Here is a 15,652-nt window from a genome sequence, read left to right as displayed (position 1 = left end):
GGTTACCAGCCCTGAAATGGTGTTAGCTATTCCAAAAGTGGATAAAAAAACGAAAAGGAAACCATCTAACAGGCGTGGAAAACCCGTTGTTTTAACCGAATCTCCTTATGGGAGTGAACTATCTGAAGAAATTAGACGAAAAGGAGTTCCCAAACGTGCTGCATGTAAACGAAAACTCTTCTCAAAGACGTTTAATAAACCTGGGATAAAACCAAAAGGACATAATGACAACGAAAAGGTGACGATCGTTACTGACGTCTTAACCACCCCTTCATGCTCAAGGGATAATAAACTGAGAGGAAGAGAGTGAAGAATGTTTATACTGCTATGACTTCTCTGAAGGAGGCTGGATACGCTATATTAGCTGCGGACGCTGGGCCCACGACACTTGTGCAGGGATAGAAAGTGATGATGACGAGGCTGTCCACACTTGTGTACTATGTGAAAGTAAGAGGCCTAAATAAAACGTAATACCTGATTCTACAATTCGCAGAACCATGTTTCTAAACCTTATCGTCACATGATTTCGTTATTCCAGTCCTTATTTAAGCTTTAGAGATGAATTCATGCTAGTTCCCCATCTTACCCCGCATATGGGGCAAGACGGGGAATTGGTAGTTTATGTTTCAAATCGAGATATTTCTAACGAAATGTAACAAGTTTACAGGTTTCTTTGCATGCTATTGTAATTCAATGGTTAAGTAAACAAATGATAATCAAACCTACGTGAATTTGTTTATTTTTGTCCCTTTTGTAAGGGTTTAAAGTTTGCTTCCCCATCTTGCCCCGCCTTCCCCTAATGTAGAGTAAATAAATATAGGGAATACATTTGTCTATGTAACGTGTTTAAGTGAGAAACATTGCAAGATCACAGTTTAATGTACGTGTGAGATAGGTCATTGAAAACGTGAAATGCTGGTATGTTAATAACCGGTGTAACAGCCAGAATGTTGAATGCACGCATTATGTTACGCAGCTGCCGGATGTCAAAGACAAGGCAACATGTCGACACTCTGTACAGCACGTTGGACTACAACAGTAGTATGTGGCCGAGCGTTGTCCTGCTGGAAAACACGCCCTCGAATGCTGTTAATGAATGGCAGCACAACAGGTCGAATCAATAGACTGACGTGCAAGTGTGCAGTCAGGGTGTGGGACAAGCACGAGAGTGCTTCTGCTGTCATACTAAATCGCACCCTAGACCATAACTTCAGATGTAGGTCCAGTGTGCCTAGCGCACAGACAGGTTAGTTACAGGCCCTCAAATGGCTCCCTTGTAAGCAACACACGGTCATCACTGGTACCGAGGCAGAATCAGCTTTCATAAAAAAAACAACAAAAACAGACCTCCACCCTCCTCCAATGATCTTTCTTTTGGCTCCACTGAAGTCGCAAATGGCGGTGGTTTGGGGTCAGTGGAATGTGCGCTACAAGGTGTCTGGCTCGGAGCTCTGGTTCTATTGGCTCTGAGCACTATGGGACTTAACATCTGAGGTCCAGTCCAGTAGAACTTAGAACTACTTAAACCTAACTAACCTAAGGACATCACACACATCCATGCCCGAGGCAGGATTCGAACCTGCGGCCGTAGCGGCGGTTCGGAGCTGTCCTTGAAGTGCCATTGCGGTGCCAGCTGCTGCTCAAATTGCTGCTGCAGATGTAGTACGATGCGCTAGAACCCTACGCCGAACACGATAGTCGTCCCTCTTGGTAGTGCCACGTGTCTTTTCAGAGACCGGTCTTCTTTCATCGCATATTCTCGTGACCACCGCTGCCAGTAATCATGTACAGTAGCTACATTCTTGTCAAGTTTTTCTGCAGTGTCGCAGAAGGAACATCCAGCTTCTCGTAGCCTATTACACGACCTCGTTCAAACTCAGTGACGTGCTGATAATGGCGTCTTTGTCGCCTTAAAGTCATTCTTGACTAACATCAACGCACCACAATCAATCTCAGACGCTCACGCATCCTTATAGTGCCGCTGTTAGTACCACTCTTATGTCACTGGCGTGAAATTTCAATAGACGTCATTCTTTAGATGTGGAAACGCATCTACATACTTTCGATTATGTCGCACAACTCGTTCTTGGCGTTGCGATTTTTTTTCGTCTCACTACTCTCCACTACCCCCCGCCCATGAACCATGGACCTTGCCGTTGGTGGGGAGGCTTGCGTGCCTCAGCGATACAGATAGCCGTACCGTAGGTGCAACCACAACGGAGGGGTATCTGTTGAGAGGTCAGACAAACGTGTGGTTCCTGAAGAGTGGCAGCAGCCTTTTCAGTAGTTGCAGAGGCAACGGTCTGGATGATTGATTGATGTGGCCTTGTAACACTAACCAAAACGGCCTTGCTGTGCTGGTACTGCGAACGGCTGAAAGCAAGGGGAAACTACAGCCGTAATTTTTCTCGAGGGCATGCATCTTTACTGTATGGTTAAATGATGATGGCGTCCTCTTGGATAAAATATTCCGGAGGTAAAATAGTCCCCCATTCGGATCTCCGGGCGGGGACTACTCAGGAGGACGTCGTTATTAGGAGAAAGAAAACTGACGTTCTACGGATCGGAACATGGAATTTCAGACCACTTAATCGGCCAGGTAGGTTAGAAAATTTAAAAAGGGAACTGGGTAGGTTAAAGTGAGATGTGGTGGGAATTAGTGAAGTTCGGTGGCAGGAGGAACAAGACTTATGGTCAGGTGAATACAGGGTTATAAATACAAAATCAAATAGAGGTAATGCTGGAGTAGGTTTAATAATGAATAAAAAATAGGAATGCGGGTAAGCTACTACAAACAGCATAGTGAACGCATTATTGTGGCCAAGATAGACACGAAGCCCACGCCTACTACAGTAGTACAAGTTTATGTGCCTACTAGCTCTGCAGATAACGAATAAATTGAAGAAATGTATGATGAAATAAAAGAAATCATTCAGATAGTGAAGGGAGACGAAAATTTAATAGTCATGGGTGACTGGAATTCGGCAGAAGGAAAAGGGAGAGAAGGAAACGTAGTAGGTGAATATGGATTGGGAATAAGAAATGAAATAGGAAGCCGTCTGGTAGAATTTTGCAGTGGAGCACAACTTAATCATAGCTAACACTTGGCTTTAGAATCATGAAAGAAGGTTGTATCCATGGAAGAAGCCTAGAGATACTGACAGGTTTCAGATAGATTATATAATGGTAAGACAGAGATTTAGGAACCAGGTTTTAAATTGTAAGACATTTCCAGGGGCAGATGTGGACTCTGACCACAATCTATTGGTTATGAACTGTAGATTAAAACTGAAGAAACCGCAAAAAGATAGGAATTTAAGGAGATGGGACCTGGATAAACTGAATGAACCAGAAGCTGTACATAGTTTCAGGGAGAGCATAAGGGAACAATTGACAGGAATGGGGGAAAGAAATACAGTAGAAGAAGAATGGGTACCTTTGAGGGATGAAGTAGTGAAGGCAGCAGAGGATCAAGTAGGTAAAAACACGAGGGCTAGTAGAAATCCTTGGGTAACAGAAGAAATATTGAATTTAATTGATGAAAGGAGAAAATATAAAAATGCAGTAAATGATGCAGGCAGAAAGGAATACAAACGGCTCAAAAATGAGATCGACAGGAAGTGCAAAATGGCTAAGCAGGTATGGCTAGAGGACAAATGTAAGGATGTATAGGCTTATCTCACGAGGGGTAAGATAGGTATTGCCTACAGGAAAATTAAAGAGACCTTCGGAGAAAAGAGAACCACTTACTTGAATATGTACTTGAGCACGATATTATGGAAATGGAAGAGGATGTAGATGAAGATGAAAAGGGAGATATGATACTACGTGAAGAGTTTGACAGAGCACTGAAAGACCTAAGTCGAAACAAGGCGCCGGGAACAGACAACACTCCCTTAGAACTACTGACAGCCTTGGGAGAGCCAGTCCTGACAAAACTCTATCATCTGGTGAACAGATGTACGAGACAGGCGAAATACCCTCAGAGTTCAAGAAGAATACAATAATTCCAATCCCAAAGAAAGCAGGTGTAGACAGATGTGAAAATTACCGAACTATCAGTTTAATAAATCACAGCTGCAAAATACTAACGCGAATTCTTTACAGACGAATGGAAAACTAATAGTTGCCGACCTCGGTGAAGATCAGTTTGGATTCCGTAGAAGTATCGGAACACGTGAGCCAATACTGACCCTACGACTTATCTTAGAAGCTAGATTAAGGATAGGCAAACCCACGTTTCTAGCATTTGGAGACTTAGAGAAAGGTTTTGACAATGTTGACTGGAATACTCTCTTTCAAATTCTGAAGGTGGCAGGGGTAAAATACAGGGAGCGAAAGGCTATTTACAATTTGTACAGAAACCAGATGGCAGTTACAAGGGTTGAGGGACATTAAATGGAAGCAGTGGTTGGGAAGGGAGTGAGACAGGGTTGTAGCCTCTCCCCAATGTTATTCAATCTGTATATTGAGCAAGCAGTGAAGGAAACAAAAGAAAAATTCGGAGTAGGTATTAAAATCCATGGAGAAGAAATAAAAACTTTGAGGTTCGCTGATGACATTGTAATTCTGTCAGAGACAGCAAAGGACTTGGCAGTTGAACGGAATGGATAGTGTCTTGAAAGGAGGATATAAGATGAACATCAACAAAAGCAAAACGAGGATAATGGAATGTAGTCGAATTATGTCGGGTGATGCTGAGGGAATTAGATTAGAAAATGAGACACTTAAAGTAGTAAAAGAGTTTTGCTAATTGGGGAGCAAAATAACTGATGATGGTCGAAGTAGAGAGGACATAAAATGTAGACTAGCAATGGCAAGGAAAGCGTTTCTGAAGAAGAGAAGTTTGTTAACATCGAGTATAGATTTAAGGGTCAGGAAGTCGTTTCTGAAAGTATTTGTATGGAGTGTAGCCATGTATGGAAGTGAAACATGGACGATAAATATTTTGGACAAGAAGAGAATAGAAGCTTTAGAAATGTGGTGCCACAGAAGAATGCTGAAGATTAGATCACATAACTAATGAGGAGGTATTGAATAGGATTGGGGAGAAGAGAAGTTTGTGGCGCAACCTGACTAGAAGAAGGGATCGGTTGGTAGGACATGTTCTGAGATATCAAGGGATCACTAATTTAGTATTGGAGGGCAGCGTAGAGGGTAAAAATCGTAGAGGGTGATCAAGAGATGAATACAGTAAGCAGATTCAGAAGTATGTAGGCTCCAGTAGGTACTGGGAGATGGAGAAGCTTGCACAGGGTAGAGTAGCATGGAGAGCTGCACCACACCAGTCTCAGGACTGAAGAACACAACAACAACAACAACACAAGGCTACACTTTAGACAACTTCCTTTGGAAAAGATTCAAACACTCTTAAATTTATATCTGATCTTGCCAAATTTCTCTTTTTTTAGAAACACTTTTCCTCTTAATGTTATCTTGTGTATACGTCCCCTCTACTCCGGACACTGTCAGTTATTTTGCCACCCAGATAGAAAACCTCATCTACTGCTGTTATTTTCTCGTTTCCTAATGCAGTCCACTCAAAATCGCCTGATTTAATAGTACTACGTGCCAGCCAACCAGGCAGCCGCCTGTAGGACCCGAGGATAGCTTCTTAACCCAGGCAACTGGCGGCATCTGTGCTGACATCAGCCAGGATTTGCAGCCAGGTCCATCCAGTCAACTCAGTTTCTGCCAGCAGAGCCTCCCCCACATTTCGGACGCGACCTCCGGCAAGAAAACATAGTGGACACTGGCTTTGTTTCCCGACCTGTCCGCTATTGCCTTAAGAGGCTCCATCATCAGCCCAACATCGCAGCTCCCAATGATAACCAGTCTTACACTTTGGACTTGTTCGCATCTTTTGGGGAGATCGGTCCCAGTCCGAGCAGATGAATCTGCCCGTGCTGGCTCAGCAGTGGGCATACATCAAAACTGTTTTCGAGGTGTCAACTGGCTGGGACATACATATCGAAAGACGCTGAGACATTAGGAATTCCAGGCGACACTGTAGGCTCCAGAGATGCCAAAGCATTCGTCTCAGGCACCCCAATGTCACCACAGCCCAGGGCAGCAGCCTAAAGTTTGTCATCCACGGCCAATATAGCTTCCGCCTGCTTATGGACAGTGGCCAATTCCCTTGTGTCTGTACACGACAGCCACAGCCCCTACCTATCTTTAATCAGATTTCGTCCTTACCACAAATGATGCAACTCTAACCCAAGAAGTCGCTGAATACGAACTAAGGTCTGCTGCTATGCTGCTTCTGTTTTTTGACTACTCTAAAGTCAGTTCACACAATGCAGATTCACGTAATTTAGTGCACAGCAGTCAACAAAGAAAAATACACTGATAAAATTCACTTCATGCCAGAAGCACGTTAAAACAACATAGGAGGAACAAAGCTGATAATCTTACTGTGGCTTTGTGCCATAAGGATTATCATGTAGATGCGTTGGGGTGGCAACTTATTCCTTCATGCGGATCACAACTTTTCACACAATAAATGAAGTTGTCAGATCCCATATAAAGTACCTTTGTGTCTTAAGAATGAGCTTTGGCAAAGTCATAACGAAACTTGTAGATGTGGATTTTAGATAGGTCCAGTACACACATACCTACATAGACAGGCTTTGTAAACTGTGTTGAAACCATCGCGACCTCCAGAGCACCAATTCTTTGTTGAATTTAAAATTTGGCTTAGTAGTCAACTGCCTTCTAACGCGAGGTGTCTCCTAACGGTTGACTAAATAACTATTGTAATGGTTTATAATATTTTGCATTACTTTCCAATAACTGAGTTATACTGAGGTGAAAAAAGTCATGGGATACCTCTTAATATCGTCTTGGTCCTCCTTTTGCCCGGCGTAGTGCAGAACTAAACGCGATATGGACTCAACAACTTGCTGGAAGTCCCCAGCAGAATTAATGAACCATGCTGCCTTTATAATCATCCATATTTGCGAAAGTGTTGCCGGTGCAGGATCTTGTACGCGATCTGACCTCTCGATTTTGTCCCATAAATATCGAATGGGATTCATGTCGGGTGATCTGGGCGTCGAAACCAGTCGCACGAATGTTCTTCAAACCAATCGCGAACAATTGTGGCCCAGTAATATGGCACATAGTCATCCATAAAAATTCTACCTTTATTTCGGAACATAAATGACTGCAGATGGTCTCCAAGTGGCCGAACGTAGCCGTTCCCAGTCAATGATCGGTTCAGCTAGACCAGTGGATCCATTATATTCCATGTAAACACAGCCCACACCATTATGGCGACACCACCAGTTTGCACAGTGCCTTGTTGACAACTTGGGTCCATGGCTTAGTGGGGTCTGTGCCACACTCGAATTCTACCATCAGCTCTTATCAACTGCAATCGGGACTCATCCGACGACGCCGCAGTTTCCCAGTCGTCTAGGGTCCAACTGATATGGCCACGAGCTCAGGAGAGGCGCCGGATACGATGTTGTGGTGTTAGCAAAGGCACTCGCTTCGGTCGTTTGCTGCCACAGTCCATTAACGTCAAATATAGCAGCACTGTCCTAACGGATACGTTCGGCGTACGAGCCCCATTGATCTCTGCGGTTATTTTATGCAGTGTAGCTTGTCTGTTAGCACTGATAACTCTGTGGAAATGCCGCTGCTCTCGATCGTTATGTGAAGTCCGTCAGAAACGGTTGTCCGTGGTGAGAGGTAATGCCTGAAATATGGTATTCTCGGAACGCTCTTGACACGGTGGATCTTGGAATGTTGAATTTCCTAACGTTTTCCGAAATGGAATGTCCCATATATCTAGATTCCATTCAACGTTCAAAGTCTGTTAATTCTCCTCTTGAGGCCATAACCACGTCGGAAACCTACCCACATGAATCACCTGAATACAAATGACAGCTCTGCCAATGCATTTTCCTTTTATAAATTTTGTACGAGATACTACAGCCATGTGTATATGTGCGTATTGCTGTCCCATGATTTTTTTCACCTCATTGTACTGATTAACTCGTGAAATTCTTTGGGAAATGAAGCCCTATTTTCAGGATTTTTGTCAACGTATGTCTTCAGCCAGGGATACTGGTCAAATGCAATAATACAAGTGAGTAATCAGTGGCGGTCTCAACTTGACACAGTGCTTGATAATGTAGTATATACCTAGTTTTCCCCGTTGGCGTTGTCAACAGCTTGAGTTTGGAACTGTTTCGCAGCACTCGATGCTCTGGACATACTTGCAAATCACTGTGTACATCATGTTAACTACTAATGTCATGTCTACCTCCAAAACGTGTCCTACTTCAGAATCAGCTACCACAGTTGAGAAAATACCTATTCTGTCGATTTTATGACAAGGCATCCATCCTGCAGTAGGTAGAGATTGTCACATGAGATGCGCGTATGAACTGTTAACATTCAAGTAGAGGGTATAGCTTGCATCGCCAGATGTTTTATCGAAGAATTCACCCTACTTGCCTTGGCATGCCAATGGAAATATTGTGAAAATGCCCCCACGAATCCTGTGCTCAAAAAACAGAGGCATGTTAATATGAGTTAAATATTCAATTGCGGCGCTTGTGTATTTGAACAGAGCATCTCACGAAAGACTTGTGGCAGTGTAGTAGTGGCAGAATCCAATGTGTAGGTTTCCATGCATATTCTCTGGAATTGCTCCAAAATGTCTGCAAGTAAGTGTAAATTGCTGTCCACGTAAAGTCTTGTATACTACCCTAAGGTAGAGGTATTAAACTCCTGCCAAAAGCGCACTATGTGCTCATAATCCACAACTGTTATGGCATTGACTGTAGAAGTTTTCTGGTGAATGCAGTTAAGGCCGGTAATGTGGTGTTGTGTTTCCCCATCGAGTCCAGCTTTCAAATGGAAAGAACCACTTCTTCCTTTCGAGCTGAAACTTAGCATCAGAGGGATGCGCAACTCAAGTGAGATGCATATCCTCCACCGACTTTCTGAAGCTGCGCCTGCATGAATCTTGATCCCAGGAAGTGCAGCGTAATATTCCTGGCGGCTTTCTTGGAAAATGAAATATATTTTTCTGTGCTCTGAACGAGGACACTAACTTAATCGTTGCACAACCCAAAATCAGCCAAGTGCTCAGTAAGAAAATGAGCATCATACACGTTCAGATTGTAATTCAGGTAGCATGGATTGTGTGCCACATCGCGGAATTTGCCGATTATATAGCAGTGTCCCTGTACGGTTTTTCGAATATATTAGCTAATGGTAGTCCATAATTATAGTGGTCAGCTGCTTTTTCAGACAGCCCGCATCTCGTGGTCGTGCGGTAGCGTTCTTGCTTCCCACGCCCGGGTTCCCGGGTTCGATTCCCGGCGGGGTCAGGGATTTTCTCTGCCTCGTGATGGCTGGGTGTTGTGTGCTGTCCTTAGGTTAGTTAGGTTTAAGTAGTTCTAAGTTCTAGGGGACTGATGACCATAGATGTTAAGTCCCATAGTGCTCAGAGCCATTTTTTTTCAGACAGTGACTGAATTTCCCATGTGATAGTTGCCGGTATATTATTGTGATAAGTTGCATCATCTTCTTCTGCGAGTTCTTGAAACTCACAGAGCAACCACCTCATACGATTTTCTACGTAATGTGATCCAAAATAATTACGACTCGATTATTATGAAAAGGCAACCTGGTACTCTGCAAGAAATTGTGCATGTTGTCCGATGAGGGTTGTAGGTGAGGCATTGGGGTCCCCATCATAGACCCCCAAAGGAGTGAGAAGGCGTTCGAAGTCCACATAAACTACATGTGGTACTCGGTCCTTGTGGAAAACAGCCCTTAAACTACAAGAATTTATTCGACTTGGTAGGCATCCCTATACGTACCAAGCTCTGTATAGAACAATCCTGCTGCTGCTCTGTTAATTTATCGCTGGAATAAAACGCTCTTAGGCACCTAGGACATACGTACTGTCATACATCTTTGTTAACAGTTCTCTGGCACGAGATAAGGGAGAACATGTTTTGGACCAAGCAGTAATATTGCTTTGTCCTCAGGGTATTAGCAACTAACCTGCGTGTTTTTCGCGCTGAGTGAATTGGGAAAATTAGGACCCAACAACTTTATGCTAAACGTTCTGCACTTCATCACCTTCATCTTCATCAGTCTTGCATGTATCCAGGCTGTATATATGAATTATCTGTCTTACAAATTTAGTGACGTCCTGGAGTGTCTACAGCTGTAGGCGTTATTCGTCCAATAGAGCTGTAAACTGTCAAATGGATAGAACTGTGAATTAAGGTAAACTTTAGTGTTACTTAAACAGCGACTGTCGAATTCTCTTCAGTTATATTTCAGGTACCGTTTCCTACTTGTTAGAAATAAAAGTATGATAAACCGAGAACTTTCTAATTCAACCGACTTTTTAATACCACGGCTGTCTGGATGCATTCTAAAGTAGATTACATTTAAACATTTCCCATGACCCGAAATTTAAAGATAACTGATTACCTACATCTACTATTTTTAGAAGTTTTAAGTGTTCCTCATTAGTTACAGAGATATGAGAAATTTTCCAAATTAATTTTTCCAGCACAGCCTCATTCTCTTCAGGATTGACATCTCCCTGGATGTATGAATTACTGTCCATTCCACTTCATAATAAGACATGTATTTTTTTATGATAACTATAACATGATTCACGTATTGTAACCTCCCCACCGAAAATTGTTTATGACAAACAATTTTCCTAAAAATGGAACCACGACGCAATATCGTCCCCACAGAAATATTTAAATAAAAAATAATAAATGTTGGAGCCAAGTGTAACCTTCCCGCAATGAAATCTATTGATAATGACAATTAAATGTAAGAATCGCAATCTGACCCAAATGTGAGCTCCCCACAAAAATAATGAAAGACATACAAAATGTTGCAAAGTCAGTTCCCCACAAAATGTAAGATAATTCAATGATAATGAAATCTCAGTGACAATGAAACCGCAAATTGACCGAAATGTCGATCTTTTGGCCCTGTGCAATAATCCGAATTCTTACCTCAGTAAAACTGTATGTCTAAATTCTGCTCTTATTCTTCGCCATAGCTCGGAGGAAATGCATCGCACATATTCTTTGAATTTAACTGAAACTTTTGTTTAAGGAAATGGAAAGGAAATATTTTTTTTCAATTAAATAGCTCTTTTGTTAAAAATGCTTTGATAACAAAATTATTATTGGGGCACTTCTTGAAAATTAATTACAATAAATATACATTACATTATCTGATGTGCGCAATGCAGCTTCATTACCTTGTTTAACAATATACCTTATTCAGCATCTTGACCAGAGACCCATGTCGACGCCCGCGGACAGCGTCCCACTCGCGACTCTTCACACAACTGTACCAGACTTTTACTGCCGACAGACTGCTTGCAACCGCTCTCTCGCAACTGAATCATCTCGCACGCGCTGCTACTCTCTGGTCAGAGTTTGTCATGGCTCGCCATCGCTGCATACGTGTTTCATAACCCTCCACTGGGGGGGCAAAAATTTGGCAGCGATGGTGAGTCATTTGGACTTGCCATGAGCAACAAATTTTTTCTTAATTAATTAACTTTTACAATTTACAGAATATTCAGATGTAGTACATGAATTAAATGTGGTGCACATGCACTGAGTACAAAACATTTCAGACAATGACAATGAGTACAGAACATATGACATAAGTGCACAGTTACTAACGTTCAGCACAAAACATATTAACACATGACATAAGTGTACATGCACTGTAGTTTAGAACGTATCATCAAATCAAAAAATGTATTAATAAATGGCAAAAGTGCACACGCACTGTAGTACAGAACATATCAGAAAACCATAAAATATATACATAATGAGTACAAATGGCATAAAGTGCACACGCACTGAAAAACTCTCTAATATTTTTACGACAAATAAACCTAATGAGTACAAATCATAATGACAAAAGTGCACATGCACTGTAGTACAGAACATATCAGAAAACCACAAAATATATATACGTAATGAGTACAAATGGCATAAAGTGCACACGCACTGAAAAACTCTCTAATATTTTTACGACAAATAAACCTAATGAGTATAAATCATAATGACAAAAGTGCACATGCACTGTAGTACAGAACATATCAGAAAACCACAAAATATATACGTAATGAGTACAAATGGCATAAAGTGCACACGCACTGAAAAACTCTCTAATATTTTTACGAGAAATAAACCTCCTGAGTACAAATCATATTGACAAATGACAGAAGTGCACATGCACTGTAGTACTCTCTAGTATTTTTCTACAACAAACAAACAAATCAAGGAGTGTAATAAAGTGCACATGCACTATAGAAGTCTTTAGTAATTTCAGGATAACTGATCTTATTAACAAATGAAAGGAAGTGCACACGTACTGTATATGACTTTTTCATTTTACAAGAATTAGGGAAGGAATAGGAAGGATTGCGTCATGGTTGTAGCACTTAGGTTGCACGCAGCTGCACTGAAAGTCCATATCTTTCCACAGAAATACAACACCAAGTGAGACAATTTGCAGTTCTTTTCCCAGAAGTATTTATCAGCGTAGCCAAGACACTGAAATGTCGTAGTAATATTCCATGTTTTCATTTTGGCAGTACATCAGGTACACCAAACAGTGGGACCATAATAACGTCTCCATCACTCATGGCGGTGGACAGCATGTCGTGTCAACACCACGCTCTTACAAGGCACACCAACGTAGAATTAGTGCAAAACCAATTATAGTGCTCCATGATCATGAGGATAGACAGGACAAATGGACATTGCTGTAATTCAGGGTAGTTAGGTCAGTAGTTGAAGGACATTAAGTCACATACTAGTCTTCATTGAGAACTACATTCGTAGTTTGTGGCATTTATAGCCCAGTTATTGAACATTTCTGTACCATGTATTTAGTATTACAGAATAATGTTCATAAATTGTTTGACATAGAATATTTGCACTCATTCTCTAATTACAAAGCATTATTAAATAATCGCATTCTTTTCCCAGTTACAAAGCATAATGAATAGCATTCAGTTTCTAATTACAAAGCATAAGTAGTAGCATTCTTTTCCTAGTTACAAAGCATTATGAGTATTCATTTTCCAGTTACAAAGCATAATTAATTAATCATTTGTCATTTCAATACAGTAATAATCAGTAGTCATGTTTCAGGTGACGTATTATTCATAGCTGATCAGCATTACTCAGAACTTTCTTAAACTGGTATCATTATTTGGGACTGGTAATACATTTTTTTTTTTGTTAGCAATGCATTGCTTTGGGTAATTATAAGGGAAAGCAAGAAGATAAAAAGAAAAAAGAATTGCTTCTGGGTTGTTCCTGTAAATGAAAAATGTGTAACGTCATTCATCATGAGTCAGCTGGAGCAAGGTTGTGACACAACTGGGTAAAAAAAAAAAAATGCAAGTACTAGTATAGGTTTAATAAGTAACAAGTTTAGTAAGTATCATGAAAGGCTTCTCCTGGAAAAAATACAAAATGGATTATTAAGCTGAAATAAGAAACGCATACTATGCTGAAAAGTGGTGAACTTCGAATTAACAGGTAGCGAAATGTGTATAAAAAATGTGTTCCATAGCTGTCCTTTCCAAAACTTTCAGTCATCATACCATACGATATAAAACATACTGTCAAAACAAACTGCAACAAATACTTAAATAACTACATAGCATAAATACATAAACTTCAACATCATCCTCATCTGTAAAGAAAAAACTTCATTATCCATCACTTCATTACTTATATTATCATAACTCCATTATTATCATCACCTGTAAAGAAAAACTTCATTATTCATAGTAGCATATTCTTCATCATTACTCTTCATCAGCATTCATTATCATCTGCAAAAAATCACTTCATTACTCATTACACAACTATTCCTTATCTCTAGCATATTTCATCACTAAAACTAAGATGTGTAGTTCTGTCTGACAGCTTGCATCAATCGCCTTGTATTCTGAAAGAAAAAATTAGTTAAGACTGCTATTTTACGATGTGAATAGTATATTCTTGTTAATGCTTGTTAATCCTGATCCATTTACTCTTCCTCACTAGGTTTGCATCTTCTTTCGATCACTTCGAAGGTGAAATTCCCATTTCTGTTTAATTTATTTCCTTTACGCATCATTTCTTTCTGAAATTGATGAACAAAGATTAATGTCTTGCATTTAAATCATATACCCACTAAATAATGACTGGTTTATGGTGACATAATTAAGCATACAGCATAACATGACAGAAAACGTAATATGTCAAAAGCATAGACAGTGTTCAAAGGCAAAAATGTACATTGAATATCACAATGCAGCAGCAAAAAAAGAAAAATGTAAAACAGTCACGATGTTGAGATATCATGGGACAAAAAATGTCAAAGTCAACTGGTGTGTGTTATACCTTAACTATTTCACAGTGCATACAAACAAAACATGAAAACAATCGTACATACATAGGAAAAAATGAAAAATGTGCACGGTCTGATGTGTAACGACAAGAAGAGCGACCTGCTAACCTTACCTTGCTGGGCACTTGCCAAGAAGAAATGCGATAATCAACAGTAATTAGTCATGTGAATATAATTGCATAAGTGGTCATAAAGATTAGTCAATCGCATCATAGCATGTTATATCATAAAGTGGTTTCATTCAATAAAGGGTTTAACATTGTATACATGGTGGTTCCCCTTACTTTTTCTGGTTCTCAAAGTTTCGACGTGTACAACATTGGGGTGAGGAATGCTGCGAATCCGATATGGACCTGCGTATAGAAGTTCAAATTTACTGCACTTACCTTTTATTCTGCTGGATAAATAGTGTGTACGTACTAATATCTTCTGTCCCACGTGAAAGTCTCGGCGTGTACAAACCTGTTTTTGCTGTCTTCTCCGGCGCTCTGCGGCACGTTTGATGTTGTTCAGCGCAATGTCAATTGTTTCGTGGTGTCGTAATCGACGAGATGTAGGAAAATTTACTAATTCTGTGATTTTGTTTGGTGGTTCAACGTTTTTCAGTATAACAGACGGAGATAGCATAGTGGATTCATTTGGAATGGAATTAATTACATCTTGGAATGAGAATATGTGTGTGTCCCAATCAATATGTCTTTTGTGGCAGTATATTCTGCACAGTTTACCAATTTCTTTCATTAATCGTTCACAGAGGTTCGAAGAAGCATGGTACTTGGATATATAGATCGGAGAAATGTTTCTAGCTTGTAACATGCGTGTCCATATAGCAGAACGAAATTGTGATCCATTGTCAGAAATTACTTTCAACACATGCCCTACATGAAATAGAAAATGTTTTACAAATGCTTTCGAAACAGTTTTAGCAGTAGCTTTCCGTAACGGAGTGAAAGTAACAAATTTTGAAGTGAGTTCAACAGCGACAAAGATGTAGCAAAAACCTCTGTTAGTTCTCGGAATCGGACCAAAAATGTTTACTGCGGCCATATGTCTCAATTTAACAGGTACAATGGGATATAATGGAGGAATATGTGAAGTGGTGTCTGACTTAGCTTTCAGGCAAATTTTACATGACGCTAAAACTCGTCGTATACGTTTTTCCATGTTAGTAAAATAACAGTTCTGTCTCAGTATAAGAAAACATTTTCTGGCTCCG

Source organism: Schistocerca americana, chromosome 7 (assembly GCF_021461395.2).
Source record: "Schistocerca americana isolate TAMUIC-IGC-003095 chromosome 7, iqSchAmer2.1, whole genome shotgun sequence".
NCBI classification, from domain to species: domain Eukaryota; kingdom Metazoa; phylum Arthropoda; class Insecta; order Orthoptera; family Acrididae; genus Schistocerca; species Schistocerca americana.
This window is presented reverse-complemented; position numbering follows the sequence as displayed.